This window comes from Hemitrygon akajei, chromosome 15 (assembly GCF_048418815.1).
Source record: "Hemitrygon akajei chromosome 15, sHemAka1.3, whole genome shotgun sequence".
NCBI classification, from domain to species: Eukaryota; Metazoa; Chordata; class Chondrichthyes; order Myliobatiformes; family Dasyatidae; genus Hemitrygon; species Hemitrygon akajei.
In genome coordinates, this window is record NC_133138.1 from 16689143 (window position 1) to 16713975 (window position 24833).

At 43.1% G+C, this 24833-nt stretch overlaps 1 protein-coding gene across 1 annotated transcript in view; it reads right to left on the reverse strand.

Moving 5' to 3' along the window:
* Positions 1-24833, reverse strand: part of LOC140739190 (phospholipid-transporting ATPase VB-like) — a 293630-nt gene that overhangs the window by 175353 nt on the left and 93444 nt on the right. Inside the window, exon 2 of the mRNA XM_073067239.1 lies at positions 24256-24378. The gene's annotated coding sequence lies outside the window, so the exon portion shown is untranslated. The remainder of the gene's footprint in view (positions 1-24255; positions 24379-24833) is intronic.

The window sequence follows — 24833 nt, forward strand, 5'->3', positions numbered from 1 at the left end:
CACGCTTTCAATCCGTGCCTGGTTGAGCACTGAGCTAACAACTCAGACTCGGAAAAAACAAACATATGCTAAAGAAATGGCAAGGTTGCCAGCTGATGTAACACAAGGTGTGCAGAGGAACAACGACGAAATTTGAACTTGTATGGAAGAGCCAACAGCAGCAAATTTAGCTCAGAGACACAAACTAAATCTCAAAAAAAAAAAATTGGTCTCAAGGTGGTTCATGATGTGACATTGGAGTGCACAGGTTCCCAGACATAGTTCTGGGAAGAGGAAGCACGTAGATGGATAGAAGGGAGTACAAGGGAAGAGAGAGGAAATGAGAAAGGATGAGGCAAGTAAAAGAGAGTATAAAAAAAGAAGAAAATTCAAATGCATTGAGGGGGAAAAATATTAGACTGGGGAGGGGAGAAAAAGAGGAGAAAGCAGTAAGTGGAGGGCACTGAAATTAAGTATTGTGGAGGAGAAAGAGAAGAAAGGGGTTTAGAAAAAGATAAGAAAACAGTTTTGGAGAAAGAGCAGTTCTTGATGACAAGAATGAAAAAATATCAAGAAGTGCAGTTCCTTTCATACTGAGACTAGTTTATGTATGAGTACTAACCATAATGTCCACTTACTGTTGATCTTTAATCCAGGATGGTTGGTCTGTAATGATGTCCCCTGGCCAGAAACCACCGGAGCTGCCATGAATACATTAAAGCCCAACATCGAAATTAACTGGTCTCTGCAAGCCAATTAAACACTGAGAATATCTTCGAATAACGTGTAATGTTTAGTACATAGAGTGTACCAACACATCATCTTATTGCTGTTAAGACAATGACAGCCATACCTAATCTCATGCCATTTGATGTGCTTGTTGTGACATACATGGAACTAAACCTTTGGGAAAAGCAGCTTTGTAGACTTCAACTGATAATAACAGGATTTGGAAGCACAGCCGATGCAACAATAAAAACATGCCCCTTCAACTGTTGTGAATGATTACGGGATGTTTATCATAACACATTATCGCCAATAACTGCTAACTACATAGAAGCTAAAGCTGCGTCAGCACCATATTTAACACCATAGCAGAAGTGGTATATGTGTCAGTTGTGTTCCGTTGCACAAGACAAAAAGATATCGAAATAAACCTCACCTACCTGAAAAAAATCTTGCAGCAAAATACGAGTTTTATAAAATTGAATGAGAGCTAAAATGCAAATCATTGAGAATTGTTATGCATTGTAACTTCAAAACATTAAACTAATTCAAAGGAAGACACAGAAATCCGAAATATGAGTCTAACTTCACTTACTTTAAGCACACTTTAATGTATGCAATTAACATATTTTTACATAAAACTCAATTAACTATTTAAACAAAGAATGCTTAATTAAATAGATTAAGGCAAATGGATATTCAAATAGATATTACTCCACACTTGGAGTATTGTGTGCAGTTTTGGGCTCCTTATTTTAGAAAGGATTTACTGACTTTGGAGAGGGTTCAGAGAAGATTCACAAGAATGATTCCAGGAATGAAAGGGTTACCATATGAGAAACATCTGGCAGCTCTTAGGCTGTATCCTCTGGAGTTCAAGAGAATGAGGGGGATCTCACAGAAACATACCAAATGTTAAAAGGTCTGAACAGATTAGATATGGCAAAGTTATTTCCCATGGGAGGGGAGTCTAGGACAAGAGGGCATGACTTCAGGATTAAAGGACGTCCATTTAGAACAGAGATGTGGAGAAATTACTTTAGTCAGAGGGTGGTAAATTCATGGAATTTGTTGCCACAAGTGGCTGTGGAGGCCAAGTCATTGGGTGCATTTAAGACAGAGATAGATAGGTTCTTAATTAGCCAGGGCATCAACGGATTTGGGAAGAAGGCAGGGGAGTGGATGCATGGATCAGCCCATGATTCAATGGTGGAGCAGACTCAATGGGCTGAATGGCCTACTTCTGTTCCTATATCTTATGGACTTAAACATATATGTAGAAAGGTCAAAAGTATAATTGTGCATTGGATCAGAAGAAACACATACATTTTTCAGTTGAAACCATCAGGGGAGAATTTCCAAAATAAGGAGCACTCAAACAATGTTATTATTTCAGTGACAGCTTTCCTCACAGAGTAAAAAGGGAAGCAATGCATAGATGGAAAAGGCAACACCTTTCCATGCACTAGTAGATACAGGTGATTCTGTCAAGTTGAGGAGTGAGTGAACAAACCTTCAAAAATTTTCACAGACATCCTATTCCAAATCAACCCAGGCTGTTTGCTTTCCTATATTTATTTCAGTATTTGGAGATCTCTACTCTGGAGGGTTACGGGTGGCTTATCCATCAGCTAGACTTAAAGTAATGATATAGGATATTAGAATAATCAAGGGAGATTTAGAAGGAAAACACCTCTTTGAAGCTGCAAATAGCCACAAACTTATTGAATGACAGAGCATGTTCAAGAGGTTAAATGGTCTATTCCATCTATTTCTTTTTTTTTATAGAAGTTTTTTTTATTGAATTTTCAAATGGTTACAGAAGGAAAAAAAATATTATCAACCCTTCCTCCCTCTCCTTAACCCCTCCCCCCTAACATATCCCTAAAAAAAGAGAAAAAAAAAGACAGAATGTCTGGATATCGGAAGATCCCCACATGCTCCATGGAGTTCATAATAGCTTTAGTATATATATTTATTTCTTTCCCCAACTAACCAATAATTTTATCTTTGGAGCACCTATATATTTAATCCTATCTTTTGTAAATAAGGGCGCCAAATTTTCAGAAATATTTCGTATTTATCTCTTAAATTATAAGTAATTTTTTCAAATGGAATGCAGCTAAAAGCTATTTCTATTTTCATTTTCTTAATGTATGTTAAAATTCTTTTTCTTTTCACCGGTCCATTAAGCCCATTAACATTAAAACTTAAAAAATTCAGCAAATTAGTCATTATTTTTAACAGGGTTACTCCAGTCTATAGTAATACCTAACTTTTCAACTTTCGTAGTACCTTGGGGAATCTTTTTAAAATTCTTCATGTTGCTATGTGTCTCCCCCCCCCCCCCCCCCCGATTGTTCAGGCAAAGAAAGAAAGATTAAAGAAAAATAGATTATAAAGAAAAAAAAACAAAATACCCCTCTACTAATGTTGTGAATAAAGAAAAAACACAACATTACCCCCCACCGTTGTGTGGGTCATGGCAATCGCTATGATTACACACGTGAATCCCATAGCAATCGATCCAAAGTTCCCTCAGCTCCCCCGTAACATAAAAAAGTATATATAAGAGAAGAAAAAATAATATCACTACTCTCGATTAATATTTTTCAAATTTTTACATTTCTCCCCCGTATCATATAATTAAGAATATATTTAAATATTCTCCTGTCCTTAAACATCCATCAACTCCATTCACTATCCCTGTCTTCAGCTTTAATCCGTTTCACTTTTAAATCTTTGGCTGTGGTTAGCGAATATTTGGGAGTTCTTGTGCAAATTCTTCCGCATCCCAATAATCAGTAAAAGATCTTCTTTTTCCGTCATCCAAAAAAATTATCAGGGTTGCCGGGTGGCGCAATATAAATTTATAACCCTTTTCCCATAAAACTTTTTTCGCTGGGTTAAATTCCTTCTTTCTCTTCAAAAGATCATAACTTATATCAGGAAAGAAAAGAACTGTTTTCCCTTCTATCATCAATGGCCTGTTTCTCTTTCTGGCATGTTGGGCAGTCGCCTTCAGAATCTTTTCTTTATCTTGATATCTTAAGCATTTTATCAAGATTGATCATGGGTTTTGATCAACTTGAGGTCTTGATCTTAAGGCTCTGTGAGCCCTTTCAATTTCAATTAACTGGGTTCCTTCTTCCATTTCCAAAATTTCCGGAATCCATTTTTGAAAAAATTTTATTGGATCTTCTCCCTCTATACCTTCTTTAAGTCCAACAATCTTAATATTATTTCGTCTGTTAAAATTTTCAAGTACATCCACTTTTTCCAACAACCGTTTTCTTTCTGATGTCCAGGCAGAAATATTATCTTCCATTTTATTCACTCTATCAATGGTGTCTCCCATTATTTCTTCCAAGTTTTTAATTTTCTTGTCCATTTTGTCCTGTCTTTTCATCATTTTATCAAACATAATCTTCATATTTTTAATATCTTTTTTATTACTTTTAATGCTTTTAATTCATGCATTATTTGCACCAAAGATTTTTTTAAGTCTCCAATATCACCTCCAACCTCTTCCTGTTGCTCTTCTTTGTTTGTCTCTTCATCTTCATCTGATTTATCCAGAGAATCTGATTCCACCTCATATTCACTTTCACTTTCAGTTCCGATCATAGCTGGGATTTGTAGTTTGGGTTGCTCGTGTTTGCGTATGCCCTTTCCTTCACGCATGCGCAATTCCTGTTGCTCTTTTCTTTTGGAAATGGTTGATGTTGCCGCAGTTTCCTGTTCTGTATCGCCGGAGGTAAAATGCACTTGAGCCCGAGGCTCTTTCATGGCTGCCGGCCTTGATTCTTTTCCAACTTGTGTTGTCTTCAAAGTAGTAGTTTTCTTCTGCTTCTGTTTAGGAGACTTATCTTAAGAGAATCCTGAGTAGTTTATAAGTAATTTTCAAAAAAGTATTTACTAACTTTTCTTCACTTAAACATTATTTTACTGTTTTTTTACGGAAGAGCTGGATTTCCACATCTCGATCCTACGTCATCACGTGACGTCCCCTTTATTCCATCTATTTCTGATACTGTATTTTCTTATTATATACTTAACAATAGCAATGTGCCTGTGATGGTTTGGGGAACATTATTTTATTACAAATAACATTTAAAGAAGTATTACAAATAAGATAGCTACCCTGGATGCTTGTGTTCCCACAGAGAATCAGGGCTTTTTTATTGTAGAGATCACATTAGCAGTTCCAACCCCATCAGTCTGGTAAACATCACAGAATAGCATCAGTTATGCTTGTATGACAGAGATAGGTAGAGTAATGACACTAGATAAAATCAAAGCTGAGATAAAGCCAGATGTAGTTCCCTCCCTCTGTTACACAGCAATATGATCACATAAATGGAAACAGATTGAAGAAAATTATTCCTTTCAAAATACTGCACATGTCCTGCAAAATATGCATGGAATTCACAATAAACTTCTGACTGCACCTATTTTGGATCCGGAACTTTGAGATAATTATATGGTCATCATGTATTTGCTAACAATATCATCAAAGAGCTTTCAAAATTGTAAGAGAGAAGGTATTATGCCACAAATGGATTGCTTGGCTGAAGATAAAATATCATATGTCAAAATATCCAATGTCAAATCTATACTAACTGATATCAATATCAAAGTTGCTAAATGGATTTAATATACATCTTTTCTGGGAAATACTTGCTTATTGTTGTTCGTAATTATAATAAAATTCCTGTCATTAATTTGTCAGTCCTACATCTGTGAAAGTCACCATTCCAAAATCTTTGTGCTGCTTGATGTACTAGCAGAAATGACAATGGATAGCTATTAAACCTTAGCCTCAAGTTTGCAAGATAATTATGTTTCACATATTGCAAAAGTCACGCCTTGTTTGCAACAGGCTGACAGCGAGGAAGAAATGCTAAACAAAATCTTGAAGACAAATCAAAGTATCAAGAATTAGAGAGAAGTTTATTTTAAAGAAACAGAATTTTGCAGTATGCCAGAGTGGCATTTGGCTGCAGGAATTCCACCTAACACACTTATTTTTCGCAAAAACAGTGTATACATTTTTCAAAGACAGTTTTGAAATAGATGATCTACATCTACACAATTGATTGTGATGAAACTAAGAAACTTAAGTAATCTGATGCAGAAAATCAGGTGAAGTCAAATTGACACCATTAAACCCTTCAGACAAATGGCAGGAATGCACAGTAGGAATTCCAGATCCCTCATTCTACTGGCACTGAGATGAATTTGCCCTTGATGGGGGTTGCCTTATGTGAGGATTGAGAGTTGTTGTACCCTCCAAGCTGAGAGCTAAAGTGTTAGAGGAGCTAATTGCCAGTCATCTAGGTGTGGTCGAAATGAAAGCGTTGACTCAACACTTTGTCTGGTGGCCAGGGATATATCAGCAGATTAAGCAGCTCACCAGAAGATGCCAAGAGTATCTTGGATAAGAAAGAAGAAAGTTGTCCAGAGCTGTCAGAACAACTTCCTCCAGTCCCAGATTCAACTCCTACAGAGGAAGCAGGGAGAAGTGTTCCATATTTAATATTTCATGTACTATTTGAGTAATATTGTAAATATATTGTTTAAGTATGCTTTGTTTACATAACTCATTACAGATTATAGGTGAAAGGACATGTATGACATACGCCATTATGTATGTCATACATACATGTGCATTATACCAACATAAGATATAGAAGCAGAATTAGGCCTTTTGGCCCATTAAGTCTGCTCCACCATTTCATCATGGCTGATCGAATTTTTCTCTCATCCCCATTCTCCTGCCTTTTCCTCGTATCCCTTACTAAAAGTAAAAATGAACTAAAAGCAGACATGTTATTTGCAGCTCTGTGTTTTTCTTTTGATTAATTTTGTGTTTCAGTATTACAAAACATAACAAAACCCAAGTTGTTGGGTGTGGTCATACAACAAGCAATTGATTGCTCTACATTTTAGAGCAGTTACACAAAAGCTTTTCCGTGCCTTGGTCTGGCCTCAAGTTTTCTCCTCTTTCCCCATGGAGACCAAAATAAAAGCATTGTGGGATATTAAATTTTATTTATTTTTTATCTGGAGATACTGCACAGTAACAAGCACAGCTAGCTCACGAGCCCACACTGCTCAATTACACCCACGTCACCAATTAACCCTCTAACCCATGTGTGTTTGGGGCATGAGGGGAAACCAACATAGTCAAAGACAGAACTTAGAGAATGGAACACAAGTCACTGGCACTGTAACAGCATTACGCCAACCACTGTGCTACCATGCCACCCAGAATAATCAAACACAACTGGTCGAGTGGTCTAGCAGCAACTACCTAGCACTCAATGCCAGTAAGACCAAAGAGCTAATTATAGATAGATAGATAGATAGATAGATAGATACTTTATTCATCCCCATGGGGAAATTCAACATTTTTTCCAATGTCCCATACACTTGTTGTAGCAAAAACTCATTACATACAATACTTAACTCAGTAATAATATGAGTAAGAGTAAGACAAGGGCACGAACCAACCCTCAGATGGATCTGAAGTGGAGAGAGTGAGCAATTTCAAGTTCCTAGGTGCCAAGATCTCTCAGGATCTAGCCTGGTACAAACATGTTGCTGCAGCTATAAAGGCAGCAACACAGCGGCTATATTTCATTGGGAGTTTGAGGAGATTGGGCTTGTCACCTAAAGCACTTGAAAAATTCTACAGATGCACCGCAGAGAGCATTCTTACAGGCTGCATCACTGTCTGGTATTGGTGGTGGGGGGAGAGTGTTGGGCGCTTCTGCACAGGATCAAAGGAAGCTGCAGAGTGTTATAAAATTAGTCAGCTCGATCTTAGGAACTAGCCTCCATAGTATCCAAGACAGAAAAGTGGCATCCATGATTAAGGACCCCATCACCAAGGACATGCCCTCTAAGGAGATACAGGAGTCTGAATGTACACACTCAGTGATTCAGGAACAACTTCTTCCGTTCTGCCATCTGATTCCTAAATGGACATTGAACCCATAAACACTACCTCACTTTTATTATTTCTGTTTCTGCCCTATTTTTAATTTAAATATTTAATATAAATATATGCACTTACTGGAATTGATTTACTTACATTTTTTCTGTATTAGATGTATTACATTATACTGCTGCTGCTAAGTTATCAAATTTCACAATATATACAGGTGATAATAAACCTGATTTTGATTCAGGTGCTGCCCCTGAGATATCCCATTGGCACAAGTGTTAATCATTGATAATGAAGTCTTGAATGGGCATTTCAAAGCACAACATTAACAAAACTTTTAATAAAAGTTTTGTGATGTATCAACATTTCTTTAAACGTTTAGCAAGTGAACATTGAGTGTGATGTACTTTGATGCAATGTTTAATTCAATGCAAACATTGCAAAGGTAGCAAAGGTTGGCAGTGTTCAGACCTGGTCAGCGATTACTCCCAACGCAGGCCACTGTGCCGATGTGGACGGGGTCAGTGAATGCTCCCGTCGGAGGCCACTGGGGTGACGACAGTCAGCAGCCAGGTCAGCAACGTTCGGTCCAAGTGTGACTTCTAAGTCACAGAAGGACTGTTCAATGTTCTGAAATTCATTTGACTTTATTGGTCTCCTTTGGTTTTTCAGTGCTTTCTTTCTTGTGGCTCATTGGCGGGTGGGTGATCGATTAGTTTTTTGTGTGAGAGAGTGGGGCTGAGGGGTGGGTTTTGATGCTACTGTTGTTCTTCTTTTGTGTGAGTGAGGGGGTTGGGGATTTATTGTTATTGTTGCTGTTTTTTGTGTGGGAGGATTTTGGGGTTTGTGAGCTTTGTTTCTTTTTTGTGTGGGGGGAATTGATGTCTTTTCTTTTGACAACTCCATTGTATTTCTGTATTTCATGGCTATCTGGAAAAGACAAATACCAGAGTTGTATTATACATGCATTCTTTAACAATAAAATGAACCTTTGAACCTTTCATGTAAATAGTTACTTCTAGTGAGTGGATTGTAGCCTCCTGTAAGTGCCCAGAGACAACTTAATTTAACCTTATTCTCTGCAATTGTAAAATTGTTTGCCATGGTTAAGCTGCAATTCCATTTATATTCATTGTAAACAATATCAGGACATTACTTAATAGCGCAGGTAGAAATTAATGACCTTGAATGCATAATGTCACTTAATAGTTGACATAGAGCACAAAGCAAATGCTTAATTGTAAAAGGTTAATTAGTTCAGTATTTAATGGTATTTGCTACCTCACAGCATGCCATTTTCTACAAGACTGCATCTGGCAGAATTAGTCATTTCCCTGGATAAATGAATGTTGCTTAATATCAGCAAACCAAACAAAGATAAGGTATTCAGTAGAATTAAGACATGCTGATGCCTATATAATTTTGCACAGCCACTTTCTAATTTTGCCATAAATATACATCTTACAAATTTGCAATATAGTTCAGTTATTTCTCATCGTTCATTGTAACTAGCAAATCATTGCTTTCAATATTTATTATGTCAACACAGCATTAAGTTACAGATGTCAATTTTCATGTTACAGGGAGAACTTGAGTTAGGGTATCTAACAGTGGGCTAGATACAATCTCGCCGATACTTCACACACTCGACTTCAAAGATATTTCTACAGTCTTCCTATCATCTGCCTTCCAAGAGGGACAAGAGGAATAACAAAACAATTACTGTCCTATTCTCTGTCTTGGGAGAGAAACAAAGATATTAAGTTTGTAAGTATCCAACAGGAATATTTCAATCTAAGCCAAGGAGCCAAAGAATTTCACATGTAGTTGCAAAATTCTAAATGCACCGCACTCTAAATATTCATCTTGACAATAAAATAATTTATTACAGAACAAAAACATTTAAATTCACACAGCGTTTTCACACTGCGCACATATTTTTATGTTCCTTTCAGTTTGTGTTATTGAACAGTTTCATTCTGTTAACTACAGTTGTGATGAATGAGTTACCTTCTTTGAAAAGTAGAGAAATGGAAAATGTCACAGAGTAGCAGATAAATTGCATATACCATATAATTTAATTGCATTTACATTGCTTTTAATAAGTACGCTACAAAAATAATCAAACACATCCTGGTGCATTGGTGGCTTGGGCATTGCCTGCTCAATCTTTCTGTCAATGCCTTAATGAAGGTTCCTCATTATTATTTTGCCTCCAGGAGTAGCATTGACCGTACAGCAATCTGTGATAGGAATCTATGATTTCAGTTCTATCTTTTTCATAGAAAAAAAGTAGAATGTCAATGAGTTAAAACCACAACATGATAGTCTTTGACCTTTAAGGACCCTGAATTCATTATCAGAGGCTCAGTTCTATCATTTTCTCTCAGTATACATCTGGAAAACAGCATGGAGCTGGAGAATAGTATTGTGAAGACAAAAATTACTGCTACACAAAAGGTGACATTGATGAAGGGGACTGAGAATGTGTATTGTGGCATGAAAATCATTTAGAAAGGTTTTGTCATGCAGGAAACATCTTAATAACCCAGAATTAAGAAAAGCATATTCATTCAAAATCCATTCTGTACATAATAATTGCTTCTCCTACTCTACCTTGATCAGTTTAGAATCATAGAAACATAGAAAACCTACAACACAATACAGGCTCTTCGGCCCACAAAGCTGTGCCAAACATGTACTTACCTTGGAATTTACCTAGGGTTACCCATAGCCCTCTATTTTTCAAAGCTCCAAGTACCTACTTCCAAGCATATTAAAACTATGCCCTCTCATGTTAGCCATTTCAGCCCTGGGAAAAAGCCTCTGACTATCCACACAATCAATGCCTCTCATCATTTTATACACTTCTATCAGGTCACCTCTCATCCTCCTTCGCTCCAAGGAGAAACGGCCGAGTTCACTCAACCTGTTCTTATAAAGCATGCTCCCCAGTCCAGGCAGCATCCTTGTAAATCTCCTCTGCACCCTTTCTATATTTCCACATATTTCCTGTAGTGAAGTGACCAGAACTGAGCACAGCACTACAAGTGGGGTCTGAACGGGGTCCTATATAGCTGTAACATTATCTCTTGACTCTTAAACTCAATCCCATGGTTGCTGAAGGCCAATGCACCAGAATCAGCCTGCGCAACAGCTTTGAGTGTCCTATGGACTCGGACCCCAAGATCCCTCTGATCCTCCACGCTGCCAAGAGTCTTACCATTAATACTATATTCTGCCACCATATTTGACCTACCAAAATGAACCACCTCACATTTATCTGGGTTGAACTCCATCTGCCACTTCTCAGCACAGTTTTGCATTCTATCGATGTCCCACTATAACATATAACAGCCCTCCACACTATCCACAACACCCACAACCTTTGTGTCATCAGCAAATTTACTAACCTATTCATCCACTTCCTCATCCAGGTCGTCTATAAAAATCACGAAGAGAAGGAGTCCCAGAACAGATCCCTGAGGCACACCACTGGTCACCGACCTCCATGCAGAATATGACCCGTCTACAACCAAACTTTTCCTTCTGTGGGCAAGTCAATTCTGGATCTATAACGCAAGGTCCCCTTGGATCCCATGCCTCCTTACTTTATCAATAAGTCTTGCATGGGGTACCTTATCAAATGCCTTGCTGAAATCCATATACACTACATCCACTGCTCTACCTTCATCAATATGTTTAGTCACATCCTCAAAAAATTCATTCAGGCTCATAAGACATGACCTGCCTTTGACAAAGCCATGCTGACTATTCCTAATCATATTATGTATCTCCAAATGTTCATAAATCCTGCTTCCTAAGATCTTTTCCATCAATATACCAACCACTGAGTAAGACTCACTGGTCTGTAATTCCCTGGGCTATCTCTACTCCCTTTCTTGAACCTTCTCTGTACTCCCTCTATGGCAAGAGTGTCTTTCCTCAGATTAGGGTACCAAAACTGCACACAATATTCTTGGTGCGGTCTCACCAAGGCCTTGTACAACTGCAGTAGAACCTCCCTGCTCCTGTACTCAAATCCTTTTGCTATGAATGCCAACATACCATTTGCCTTTATCACCGCCTGCTGTACCTGCATGCCCACCTTCAATGACTGGTGTACAATGACACCCAGGTCTCGTTGCATCTCCCCTTTTCCTAATCGGCCACCGTTCAGATAATAATCTGTTTTCCTGTTCTTGCAACCAAAGTGGATAACCTCACATTTATCCACATTAAATTGCATCTGCCATGAATTTGCCCACTCACCTAACCTATCCAAGTCACCCTGCATCCTCCTCACAGCTAACAGTCGCCCAGCTTCGTGTCATCCACAAACTTGGAGATGCTGCATTTAATTCCCTCGTCTAAATCATTAATATATATTGTAAACAACTGGGGTCCCAGCACTAAGCCTTGCGGTACCCCACTAGTCACTGCCTGCCATTCTGAAAAGGTCCCGATAGGGACCTTTAAAAGACTTTCGGATAGGTACATGGAGCTTAGAAAAATAGAGGGCTATGGGTAAGGCTAGTAATTTCTAAGGTAGGGACATGTTCAGCACAATTTTGTGGGCCAAAGGGCCTGTATTGTGCTGTAGGTTTTCTAAGTTTTCAACGTAACTGATAAGAAGGAGCAAACAATTTGAGCACATGGGGGTGGAAAAACACATTGCCAGAATTAGAGGACTGGTTAGCAGAGAAAAAACAGAGTAGGAATAAACTTGTCTTATTATATTGGGAGATTAATGGAGTGCTGCAGGGATAGTGCTCCGGCCTCAGTTTTCACAATCTATATTATTGATTTGGATGAAGTGACCAATTGTAGTATATACTGTAATAGTCACATTTGCTACAGTTACACAGCCACAAGGCAGAGTGAGCTCCAAGGAGAGCACAGACGTATCAGGGAACAGAAGGGGATGGATGAGGGAACATCATTGATAGGACTGAAGGCTGACAAATCCCCAGGTCCAGATGGTCTACATCCTAGGGTACTAAAGGAGGTGGCTCTGGAAATTGCGGATGCATTGGTAATCATTTTCCAATGTTTCTTAGATTCAGGATCAGTTCGTGAGGATTGGAGAATGGCTAATGTTATCCCACTTTTTAAGAAAGGAGGGAGGGAGAAAACAGACAACTATCATCCTGTCAGCCTAACATCAGTAGTGGGGAAGATGCTAGAGTCCATTATTAAAGATGAAATAGTGGCATATCTAGATAGCAGTGATAGGATTGGGCCGAGCCAGCATGGATTTACCAAGGACAAATCATGCTTGAATAATCTATTGGAGTTTTTCGAGGATGTAACCAGGAAGTTAGACAAGGGAGATCCAGTGGATATAGTGTACCTCGATTTTCAGAAGGCATTTGATAAGGTCCTACATAGGAGATTGGTGGGTAAAATCAGAGCTCATGGCATTGGGGGGAGGATATTGACATGGATAGAAAACTGGCTGGCAGATAGAAAGCAAAGGGTAACGGTGAATAGGTGTTTCTCGGAATGGCAGGTGGTGACTAGTGGGGTGCCACAGGGCTCGGTATTGGGACCACAGCTGTTTACAAGTTACATCAACGATTTAGATGAAGGCATTGAGAATAACATCCGCAAGTTTGCTGATGATACTAAGCTGGGTGGCAGTGTGACATGTGATGAGGATGTTAGGAGAATTCAGGGTGACTTGGCTAGGCTGAGTGAGTGGGTAGATACTTGGCAGATGACGTTTAATGTGAATAAGTGTGAGGTTATCCACTTTGGGAGTAAGAACAGGAAGGCAGATTATTATTTGAACGGTGTAGAGTTAGGTAAGGGAGAAATACAAAGAGATCTAGGAGTCCTTGTTCATCAGTCACTGAAGGTGAATGAGCAAGTGAAGAAGGCTAATGGAATCTTGGCCTTTATTACAAAGGGAATGAGTACAAGAGCAAGGAAATCCTTTTGCATTTGTACAGGGCCCTGGTGAGACCACACCTGGAGTATTGTGTACAGTTTTGGTCTCCAGTGTTAAGGAAGGACATCCTTGCTGTAGAGGAAGTGCAGCGTAGATTCACAAGGTTAATTCCTGGGATGTCCGGACTGTCTTACGCAGAGAGGTTACAGAGACTGGGCTTGTACACGCTGGAATTAAGGAGATTGAGAGGGGATCTGATTGCAACCTATAAGATTATTAAGTGATTGGACAAGATAGAGGCAGGAAATATGTTCCAGATGCTGGGAGAGTCCAGTACCAGAGGGCATGGTTTGAGAATAAGGGGTAGGTCATTTAGGACAGAGTTAATGAAAAACTTCTTCTCCCAGAGAGTTGTGGGGGTCTGGAATGCACTGCCTCGGAAGGCAGTGGAGGCCAATTCTCTGGATGCTTTCAAGAAGGAGCTAGATAGGTATCTTATGGCTAGGGGAATCAAGGGATATGGGGACAAGGCAGGAACTGGGTATTGATAGTAGATGATCAGCCATGATCTCAGAATGGTGGTGCAGGCTCGAAGGGCCGAATGGTCTACTTCTGCACCTATTGTCTATTATCAACTGAAATCAGAATGGAAACATTTGATGCCATCCACTTTGGTAATGAATATGGAAGGCCCATGTATTTTTAATATGTGTGAGAGATTTAATTCAGCGCCGATAACCTTTAGGTCACTGGTTCAATTCTGATTCAAAGGTAATCTTTTTCAGCTGCCGAGTGGCACAGTGGGTAGAGTTGCAGCCTCATGGCAGCAGAACTCCAGTTTCAATCCTGACCTCGGCAGCTGTCTGTGTGGAGTTTGTATGTCCTCACTGAATAAACAAAAATAGTTTCCCCACAACCCCACCCCCACTCCATGTGGTCCAGTTTCCTTCCACATCTGAAAAACATGCAGGATGGTTGGTTACCTGGAAATTGCCTCGTGAGTGTGAGAATGGTTGAATCTGGTGGGCATTTGATGGGAATGTGGGGTGAATAAAATAATATCAGCATCAAACGGATGGTTGATGATCGGCACTGACTTGGTGGGCTGAAGGGCTTATTTTCTATTCTGTATGTCTCTAGAAATTTGTTGATGTACAAAGGGATTTGGAAGTACTTACACACCAGACAAATGCAGCTTACAACAAACAGACAGGAAAACTACTTCTAATGCAAGCAGACTACATTTACTATTTGAATACAAGAGTAAAGATGTCTTACTGTGACTCCACTTGCATATTTATGCTTCCCAAACACCGACATCTACCTGTGAATGTGGAAAATTGCCCAGGTATGTCCTGAATACAAGAAACAGGACAAGTCCAACCCAGCCAGTTACCACCCTATCAGCCAACTCTCAATCATCAGCACAGAAATGGAAGGGGTCATCAACAGTGCTATCATGTAGCATCTACTCAGTTTGCATTCTGTCAAGGCGTCTCAGTTCCTGACCTCATCACCTGCTTGCTCCAAACGTGGACCAAAGAGCTAAATACCAGTGGTCAGGTGAGAGTAATAGCCCTCAATATCAAAGCAGCATTTGTCCAAGTATGGCATTAAGGTGCCCTAACTAAAATGGAGTCAATAAGTATTGGGGGAAAACCCTCCACTGGTTGGAATCATATCTGACACAGTGGAAGATGGCTGTAGTGGTTGGAGGTCAATCATCTCATCCTTAGGACATCACTGCAGGAGTTCCTCAGGGAAGTATCCTTGGACCAACCATCTTCAGTTGCCTCAGTGATGACCTACCTTCCATCATAAGGTCAGAAGTGGGAATGTTCACAGGGGACTGCACAATATTCTGCACCATTCAAGACTCCTCAGAAAATGAAGCAGTTCATGCCCAAAAGCAGCAGGACCTGGACAATATCCAAGCTTGGGCTGACAAGTGGCAAGTAACATTCGAGCCATGCAAGTGCCAGGCAATGACCATCTCCAACAAGAGAGGTTCTAACCATTGTCATTCAGTGGCATCATCATCACTGATCCCCTAATATCAACATCTTGCGGGTTACCATTGATAGGAAACAGAACTGGTCTTGCCATATAAACACAGTGGCTACCTGAGCAGGTCAAAGGCTAGGAATCCTGTGGCATGTAACTCACCTCCTGACTCCCCAAAGCCCATCACCCATCTACAAGGCCCAGCTCAGGTAAGGAGTGTAATGGAATTCTCGCCATTCGCCTGGATGAGTGCAGCTCCGTCAACACTCAAGAAGCTTGACACCATCCACTACAAGGCAACCCACTCGATTGGTACCCCTTCCACAAGCATCCAATCCCTCCACCATCGACAAACAGTTGAGACAGTGTGTACTATCTACAAGATGCACTGCAACAACACACCAAAGTTCCTAATGCAGCATCTTCCAGACCCACGACCACTAGGGATGAGAATAGCAGATACCGGGGAACACCACCATTTGGAAATTCAGTGAAAATTGGATAGGTATATGGACAGGAAAGGAATGGAGGGTTATGGGCTGAGTGCAGGTAGGTGGGACTAGGTGAGAGTAAGCGTTCGGCACAGACTAGAAGGGCCGAGATGGCCTGTTTCCGTGCTGTAATTGTTATATGGTTATAGATGCTGGCAATCTAGGGCAGCACATACAAAATACTGGAGGAACTCAACATGTCAGGCAACATCTCTGGAAACAAATAAAAATTCAGTATTTTGCACCAGGACCCTTCTCAGGACTGGAGAAGTAGGGAGAAAATGCCAGAATAAAAGGTTAGCTAGAAAGTGATAGGTGAAGCCAGGTGAGTGAGAAAGGTGAAGGGCTGCAGGAGAAGGAATCTGATTGGAGAGGAGTGGGCTATGGGGGAAGGGAAGAAGGGAAAGAGGGGAAGAAGGCAGATGAAGAGAAGAGGTAAGAGGACAAAGTGGGAAATAGAAGAGGGAAGGGTGAGGGAAAAAATTACTGGAAGGAGAAATCAATGTGCACGTCATCAGGTCAGAGAGTCCCTAGACGGAATATGATGTGCTGCTCTTTAACCTTGAGAGTGCCTCATCATGGGAAACGAGGTAGACATGAACCGACATGTCAGAACCGGAAAAGGGAGAGGAATTAAAATGGTTGGCAGATGGAGCAGAGGTGCTCGACAAAATGGTCCCCCAATTTACACTGGGTCTCAGCAATGTAGAGGAGGCCACTTCAGGGAGCATTTTCACTTCCAGCTCTTTTGGGAACTTCCAAGACTAAATGCTTGAAGCAGCATTAGGTAAAACAGTTCTGAATTGTCTTAAAAACACAAAATGCTGGCAGAACTCAGCAGGCCAGTGTTGCCTCTGAATTGTCTTACTGCTTTGTTCTTGGCAACTAACTGATTTTGATCACGAACACACACAATTGATGCTATTTAGAAACTGTTCACTACGAGCACAGTGTATGCCTATGATGCACCATCAATAACTCACGCCGAGACTTAGGAAGTGAGATATCGGCTTTTATTGACTGAAGGACAACACTACATCCTGGGGAAAATGAGGGAGAGCAGCAGGCCACAGTCGCCTTTATACAGGGGTCTGTGGGAGGAGCCACAGGGGTAGTCAGCAGGGTCTTGGGAGGAGCCACAGGAGCAGTCAGACAGGTATATCTAGTTCACCACATTCACCCCCCCTTTGTTTAAAAAAAATTCCCAAGCATATTTACAGGTTAAGTCGATCAGGTGGTCGAATCGTTCGCTGCGATCTACGTAGCTCCGGCTGCAATTGCACAGGAGCCGGAGGTGATGACGGCACAGGTGCCGGAGGTGGTGTGTGCTCCGAAGGCGGAGAGTGGGTTAATTCTGTCCCAACAGGAGGTGTCAGGGACCCCTCGCGTGTGAGCGAGGGCCCTGGAACAGACGCATACGGAGTCTGTGTGGGGCACGGTGCGTGCGGAGTCACCTCGGGTACCGGGTGCATAGTTACCGTGGAGTGCTCGGGGTAGTGGTCTGCTGCTCCGGCGGGCGCCAGGTCGCGGACAGAGACCGTGTCCTCCCGCCCATCAGGCAAGACCACGTAGGCATACTGGGGATTAGCATGCAGGAGGTGAACCTTCTCGACCAGTGGTGAGTACTTATTACTCCTCGCATGTTTACGCAGCAGCACTGGCCCCGGGGACGTCAGCCAAATTGGCAGGGTGGTCCCAGTGACAGACTTCCTGGGAAAAGAGAATAAGCGTTCGTGAGGGGTGGCATTAGTGGACGTACACAACAGGGAGCGGATAGAGTGGAGTGCCTCAGGGAGGACCTCCTGCCATCGGGAGACCGGCAACCCTTGTGACTTAAGGGCTAAAAGTATGGCCTTCCACACTGTGGCATTCTCCCTCTCCACCTGGCCATTCCCCCGGGGATTATAACTCGTGGTGCGACTAGTAGCTATGCCCCTAGCAAGCAGGAACCGGCGCAACTCGTCACTCATAAAGGAGGACCCTCTATCACTGTGGACATAGCAGGGATATCCGAACAGTGTGAAGAGCTGGCGCAGGACTTTGATGACCGACGTGGTAGTAGTGTCGGGGCAGGGAACGGCAAAGGGGAATCGCGAGTACTCGTCAATAATACTGAGAAAGTAGACATTGCGGTCGGTGGAGGGAAGGGGGCCCTTAAAGTCAATACTCAGTCGCTCAAAAGGGCGGGTGGCCTTGACAAGCTGCGCAGTGTCAGGACGGTAGAAGTGCGGTTTGCACTCAGCGCAGATCTGGCAGTCCCTGGTCATCGTCCTGATGTCCTCCAGGGAGTACGGCAGGTTCCGGGCTTTAATGAAGTGATAAAACCGGGTGACCCCCGGGTGGCAAAGTTGGGCATGAAGGGCATACAGCTGGTCGAGCTGGGCACTAGCACACGGTCCCCAGGATAGGGCATCAGACGGTTCATTGAGCCTTCCAGGCCGGTACAGGATATCGTAAGTATAGGTGGAGAGTTCTATTCTCCATCGCAAAATTTTATCATTTTTGATTTTGCCCCGCTGTTGGCTGCTGAACATGAACGCAACCGAGCGCTGGTCGGTCAGCAAGGTGAACCTTCTGCCGGCGAGATAGTGCCTCCAGTGCCGAATAGCTTCCACTATGGCTTGGGCTTCTTTCTCCACCGTGGAGTGCCGAAGTTCAGAGCCTTGAAGGGTACGAGAAAAAAACGCCACTGGCCTGCCTTCTTGATTGAGGGTAGCAGCCAGCGCGACGTCAGAGGCGTCACTCTCTACTTGGAAGGGAATGGTCTCGTCCACCGCATGCATCGTTGCTTTGGCAATGTCCCCTTTAATGCAGCTGAAGGCCGCTCGGGCCTCGGCAGAGAGGGGAAAGGTGGTAGACTTGACCAGGGGGCGGGCCTTGTCTGCGTAATGGGGAACCCATTGGGCGTAATAGGAAAAAAAAACCCAGGCACCGCCGGAGGGCCTTGAGAGTAGTGGGAAGAGGGAGTTCTAACAGGGGGCGCATACGGTCGGGGTCAGGGCCAATGACCCCGTTCTCCACGACATACCCAAGGATAGCGAGCCGTGTGGTTCTGAACACACACTTGTCCTTGTTATAAGTGAGGTTCAAAGCATCGGCCACCTGGAAAAAACGTTGGAGGTTGGCGTCATGGTCCGACCAGTCGCGACCACAGATGGTGATGTTATCTAGATAGGGAAATGTGGCCGTCAGTTTGTACTGGTCCACCATCCGGTCCATCTCCCTCTGGAAGACTGAGACCCCATTTGTGACACCAAATGGGACGCGCAGAAAGTGATAGAGCCTGCCACCCGCCTCGAAGGCGGTGTAGGGGCGGTCCTCTGGGCGGATGGGGAGCTGGTGATAAGCGGATTTCAGATCAATCGTCGAGTACACCTTGTACTGAGCTATCTGGTTGACCATATCCGCGATGCGGGGTAGGGGGTACGCGTCAAGCTGCGTGAATCTATTGATGGTCTGGCTGTAGTCCACAACCATCCTATTTTTCTGCCCAGTCCGAACAACGACCACCTGGGACCGCCATGGGCTTGTGCTTGGCTCAATGATCCCCTCCCTGAGCAGCCGCTGCACCTCTGAATGAATAAAGGCCCTGTCCCCCGCACTGTACCTCCTACTTTTAGTTGCCACAGGTTTACAGTCGGGGGTCAGGTTGGTGAACAGCGATGGGGGAGGGATCTTGAGGGTGGAGAGGTTGCAAATAGTGTCAGCAGCACAGCTATCGGCATGGTGCTGGGCGGGATGTGGGGTTCGGGGTGTATGTGCGTGTGGTAACGGAGTATATGGCGAAGTCCCACCAAACTGAGGATTCCTGACAGTGAGTGGTGGGAGGGGCCCGTCATATGCCATAGTCACACTTTCGAGGTGGCTCTGGAAGTCCAGCCCCAATAGCACAGGTGCGCACAGTCGAGGCATGACCAGGAACGCAAAGTTCCGATATTCTGTGCCCTGCACCACCAATGTCGCTACACAACCCACCCGGATGTCTGTGGAATGCAACCCAGAAGCCAAGGTGATCTTCCGACGGACCGGCCGTGTCACGAGTCCGCAGCGTTTCACTGTGGCCGGGTCAATAAAACTCTCAGTGCTGCCCGTGTCAAACAGGCAGCTAGTCCTGTGCCCCTCCACCAGGATGTCCATCATTGACCTTGCGAGCTGGTGCGGAGCGCTTTGATCGAGGGTCACGGAAGCCAGCGTTGAACTGGGCGTGTCGAGGGCGGGGCCTGGTGACGCCGGCAAAGATGGCCGCTCACATCCGGGCATGCAAGATGGCGAGGCGGGGGCGGGGCCTGGTGACGCCGGCAAAGATGGTTGTCCACATCCGGTCATGCAAAATGGCGGCCCCCAGGTCTCAGACGCGGCGCTGCTCGACCCCGGGCGCGGTTTAGATTTACAGACCTTGGCGAAATGGCCCTTCTTCCCGCAGCTGGAACAAGTCGCTTCGCGCGCCGGACAGAGTTCCCGGGCATGTTTCCGAAGCCCACAAAAGTAACAGAGTCTCATACCTGGCGAATTCGTGGGGTTTGAGATACCGCGACTGGCTGCGGCGTTGGCGAATTCGCTCGGAACCGGGGAATGGCTCGGTTGGACTTCTTCGGCGTACAGTTGCGCAGCCTCTATCGAACTGGCCGTCTCTATCGCAGAGCGTAAGGTAAGATCAGCTTTTTCCAGCAGCCGCTGGCGGATACACACTGACCAAACCCCAGTCACAAAAGCGTCTCGGACCAAGAGTTCCTTATGCTGTTCCGCTGAGAGCGCTTTGCAGTCACAGTCCCGCGCGAGTATCTGTAACTCGCTGAGGAATTCAGCAGTCGACTCCGTAGGCCGCTGTTTTCGCGTGGCCAAGCGGTGCCGTGCATAAACTGGATTTACTGGCCGCAGGTACTGTCTTCGGAGGGCGGCAAGCGCCTCCTCGTAGGTGGATATGTCCCTGATGAACGAATAAACTTTTGGGGCGACCCTCGAGAAGAGAAGTTTGTGCCGAACAGCCGAATCGGTGGCACGAACCTCCTCTAAGTACGATTGGAAGCACACCAGCCAGTGTTCAAAGGCAAGAGCTGCTCCCGGGTCTCGGGGGTCCAAGTCTAGGCGTTCTGGGCGTAAAGCGGTTTCCATGTTGTAACTTTCAGTCAATAAAATTGATGCACCATCAATAACTCACGCCGAGACTTAGGAAGTGAGATATCGGCTTTTATTGACTGAAGGACAACACTACATCCTGGGGAAAATGAGGGAGAGCAGCAGGCCACAGTCGCCTTTATACAGGGGTCTGTGGGAGGAGCCACAGGGGTAGTCAGCAGGGTCTTGGGAGGAGCCACAGGAGCAGTCAGACAGGTATATCTAGTTCACCACAGCCTAAGAGCCACATGTCTGACACTAGTTAGAACATGTTCGGCAACAGTATCCTGCCCTACTTAATCATCCCACATAAAGAAAGAGAATCCTGGCTCTTCTGTTCATTTGTTTTTGTTCTTTTAGAGCTGTCTCAATAAGTGAATGCCCCAATTAACCGAAGGCCCAGTCAGTCAACTGAATATATATTACCCATTGACCTATTCAGGAAATGACATCACTTCCAGACCAATAAGCAGTTATAAAGACTCTCATAGCAATTTTGACTAGGCTCTAGAAATTCAGATAATATAACCTTGTTGGTGCTATCCTCCCACACATGTTCAATAGACATAAGAAAAGGAATATTTAAAGTATGCATTTTCTTAGTTACAGCCACTATTTGAAATGCAAACCCTCATAGACACTGCTCAAAATCACACTCTATTTTCAGATTCAACGGTATGTCAATTAGAAGAATAATAGGCAATTTGATACATTCCTGTTCTTAAAATACATTTCAGCAAACTACATGATTCAGATTTATCGTTTGATAAATCACACACATTCCATTTTTTAAAAACATATACAGGCATTTTCTTTCCTCTTAATTTTTTACTTTTCCCAACAGATTAACCTTTCAGACCATGGTTACTGTTGACAGTTTACTCCAAGCTCGCCAAAGTTTTTAAAAACTTGGTAGAAATAGGCCTCTAAAATAATAGGCCTGATTGTATTTTCAGTAGAAAAAATAACAGCAGCAACTATTCACTACACTTACCCTGAGGCTTTCACAGGATTTTGCACAGCAGTCTGGGAATTTACACAGGACCATAGCTAGCACTGAGCTACTCCAGTGCAAAATAAGGGTCTAGACCTTTACTTAGCTCTCAACATGGTTCAAAGTACATTAAGAGACAATGAAGCACTTTCAAAGTTTCAGTAATGTGGTAAATGTAGCAAAAATTAAGCAACTACATTACAATATCCTTGACAATGGCTAGATAACTAGTGACCAGGGTCACCATCCAGGCCAGCTGCTTTCTGCAGATTCAGCCTCCCGAAGGCTGGTCTTAGGTCAGTGATGGTTTCTGCAGATTCAGGTGCACTGGAGACAGTTAGGCCAGGTGGTGACATACCCCTTTGAAACGTGCGTAGAAGGTGTTAAGCTCATCAGGAAGCGGTGTGCTGTTGTCAGCGAGGCTGCTTGACTTCACTTTGCAGCATAACACACAAGCTGAATTGTCATAATTTTGAACAATGCCAGTGGACTTCAAACCAGCTGCAATAGGCTGGTACTGAGTTACAATACTCGGATGCCTTCAAGTAGGATGTTGTGTCAGCTGACACATTACGCATTGTTACACTGTAAATGTGTGAGGCATTCTGGCTCAGTCCTGCTCACCTGACCTGGAACATCCAGTGGCCAAATGTCATCCATTTTATCTACTGGTTGAGTTTTCCACCATCGTCCTGTCAGCAATGTACATTCCACCTCAGGCCATTGTCAGGATGGCTCTGGAGGAGCTGAGCAACATACTCGGTGGGCACAAAACTGCACACCCTGATACTGTCCCTGTCATTGCAGGAGATTTCAACCAGGCCAGCTTGAAGAAGCCTCTGACCAACTACCACCAACATATTACCTCTGGAACTAGAGAAGCCAGCACACTTGACCACTGTTATGCCACCCCACATCCTCACTTTGGAAAGTCTGATCAACTACCTGTACTTCTACTGCCAGCAAATAGTCAAAGACTAAAGACCACGGCACCAGTGGTGAAGATCAAGGTGGTATGGTTAAAGGTGGTGGAGGAACACTCACAGGACTGTTTTGAGTCAGTGGACTGGACAATATTCAGGAATTCATCTCTGAGGCCAAATGAATATGCCACAGTTGTCACTGATTTCATCAAGACCTGTCTGGATGGATGGGTGCCTTTGAGAACATACCAGACGTACCCAAACCCAAATCAGATCTCCCCTTAGCCTTCGCTGCTCCAGAGAAAACAAATCAAGTTTGTCCAACCTCTTGTGCTAGCACATGCTCTCTAACCCAGGCAGCATCCTGGGAAATGTGTTTCACACCCTCTCCAAAGCCTCATCATCCTTCCTATAATGGGGTGATCAGAACTATATGCAATATTCCAGATGCAGCCTAAGAGAGTTTTATAAAGCTGTAACATACCTTCCTGACTTTTGAACTCAATGCTTTGTCTAATAAAAGCAAAAATGCCATATGCCTCCTTAACCACCCTTTGTAACCACTTTCAGGGAGCAATGAACTTGGACCCCAAGATCTGTTTACTCATCAACACTGTCAAGGGTCTTGCCCTTAAGTGTACTGTCTCTTTACATTTGATGTACCAAAGGTAACACTTCACATTAGGCCAGTTAAACTATATCTGCCATTCTACACACATATCTGCAACTGCTCCGTAACTCACTATATTCTTTACCAATCTTCCATACTACCCACACCACCATCAATCATCAGCAAACTTACTAACCCACCCATCTACGTTTTCATCCATTTTATTTATATACATCACAAGCAGCAGAGGTCCCAGTACAGATCCATGCGGAACACTACTAATCACAGATGGCCGGCTAGATGTCCCTTCAACCACCACCCTCGGTTTTCTATAGACAAGCCAGTACAGAATCCAAATTGCCAATTCACCATTGATCCAATACATATAAACTTCTCAATGAGCATCCCATAAGGGAACTTGTCAAATGTCCTTGTTAGTAAGACCTGACTTGCTCCGTACAAAGCCCTGGTGGCTCTCCCTCATTAGGCCATTGTTTTCCAAATGCTTATAAATCCTATCTCTAAAAATTCTCTCCAGTAACTTCCCTACCACTGATGTGAGGCTCACCTGCCTATAATTTCCAAGATTATCCCCGGTTCTTTTCTTGAACAATGCTGGTTTGTGTATCTCAAAAACCGCCGAACTCCTGGGATTTTCACACACGACAGTCTGTAGAGCTTACAGAGAATGCTGTGAAAAACAAAAAGAAACATACTGTGACTGGCATTTCCGTGGTTGTAAACGCCTCATTAATTGGCAGGAAGTCAAGAGCAGAATGACCAGACTAGTTCAAGTTGACAGGAAGGCGACAATAACTCAAATAACATGCATTACAACAGTGGTGGGCAGAAAAGCGCCTCTGAACACACAACTCATCAAACCTTGAAGTGGACGGGCTACAACAGCAGTAGACTACACACCGGCTTCTACTCTTGTACCTAATGAAGTGGCCATTGCGTGTATGTGCTTTCAATTTAATAAAGTAATTCACTTCTAAGCTATCATCACCGAAATGTTCAATTTGGATACATTTTAGTTCATCAAATTATACAGAAATATATGTTAAGCATCCAGCAATAACAACGTTCTGAGCAAAGAACATCGGTCTGAAAAGCTAATTCTGTTTCTCTGTACACATGTGCTCC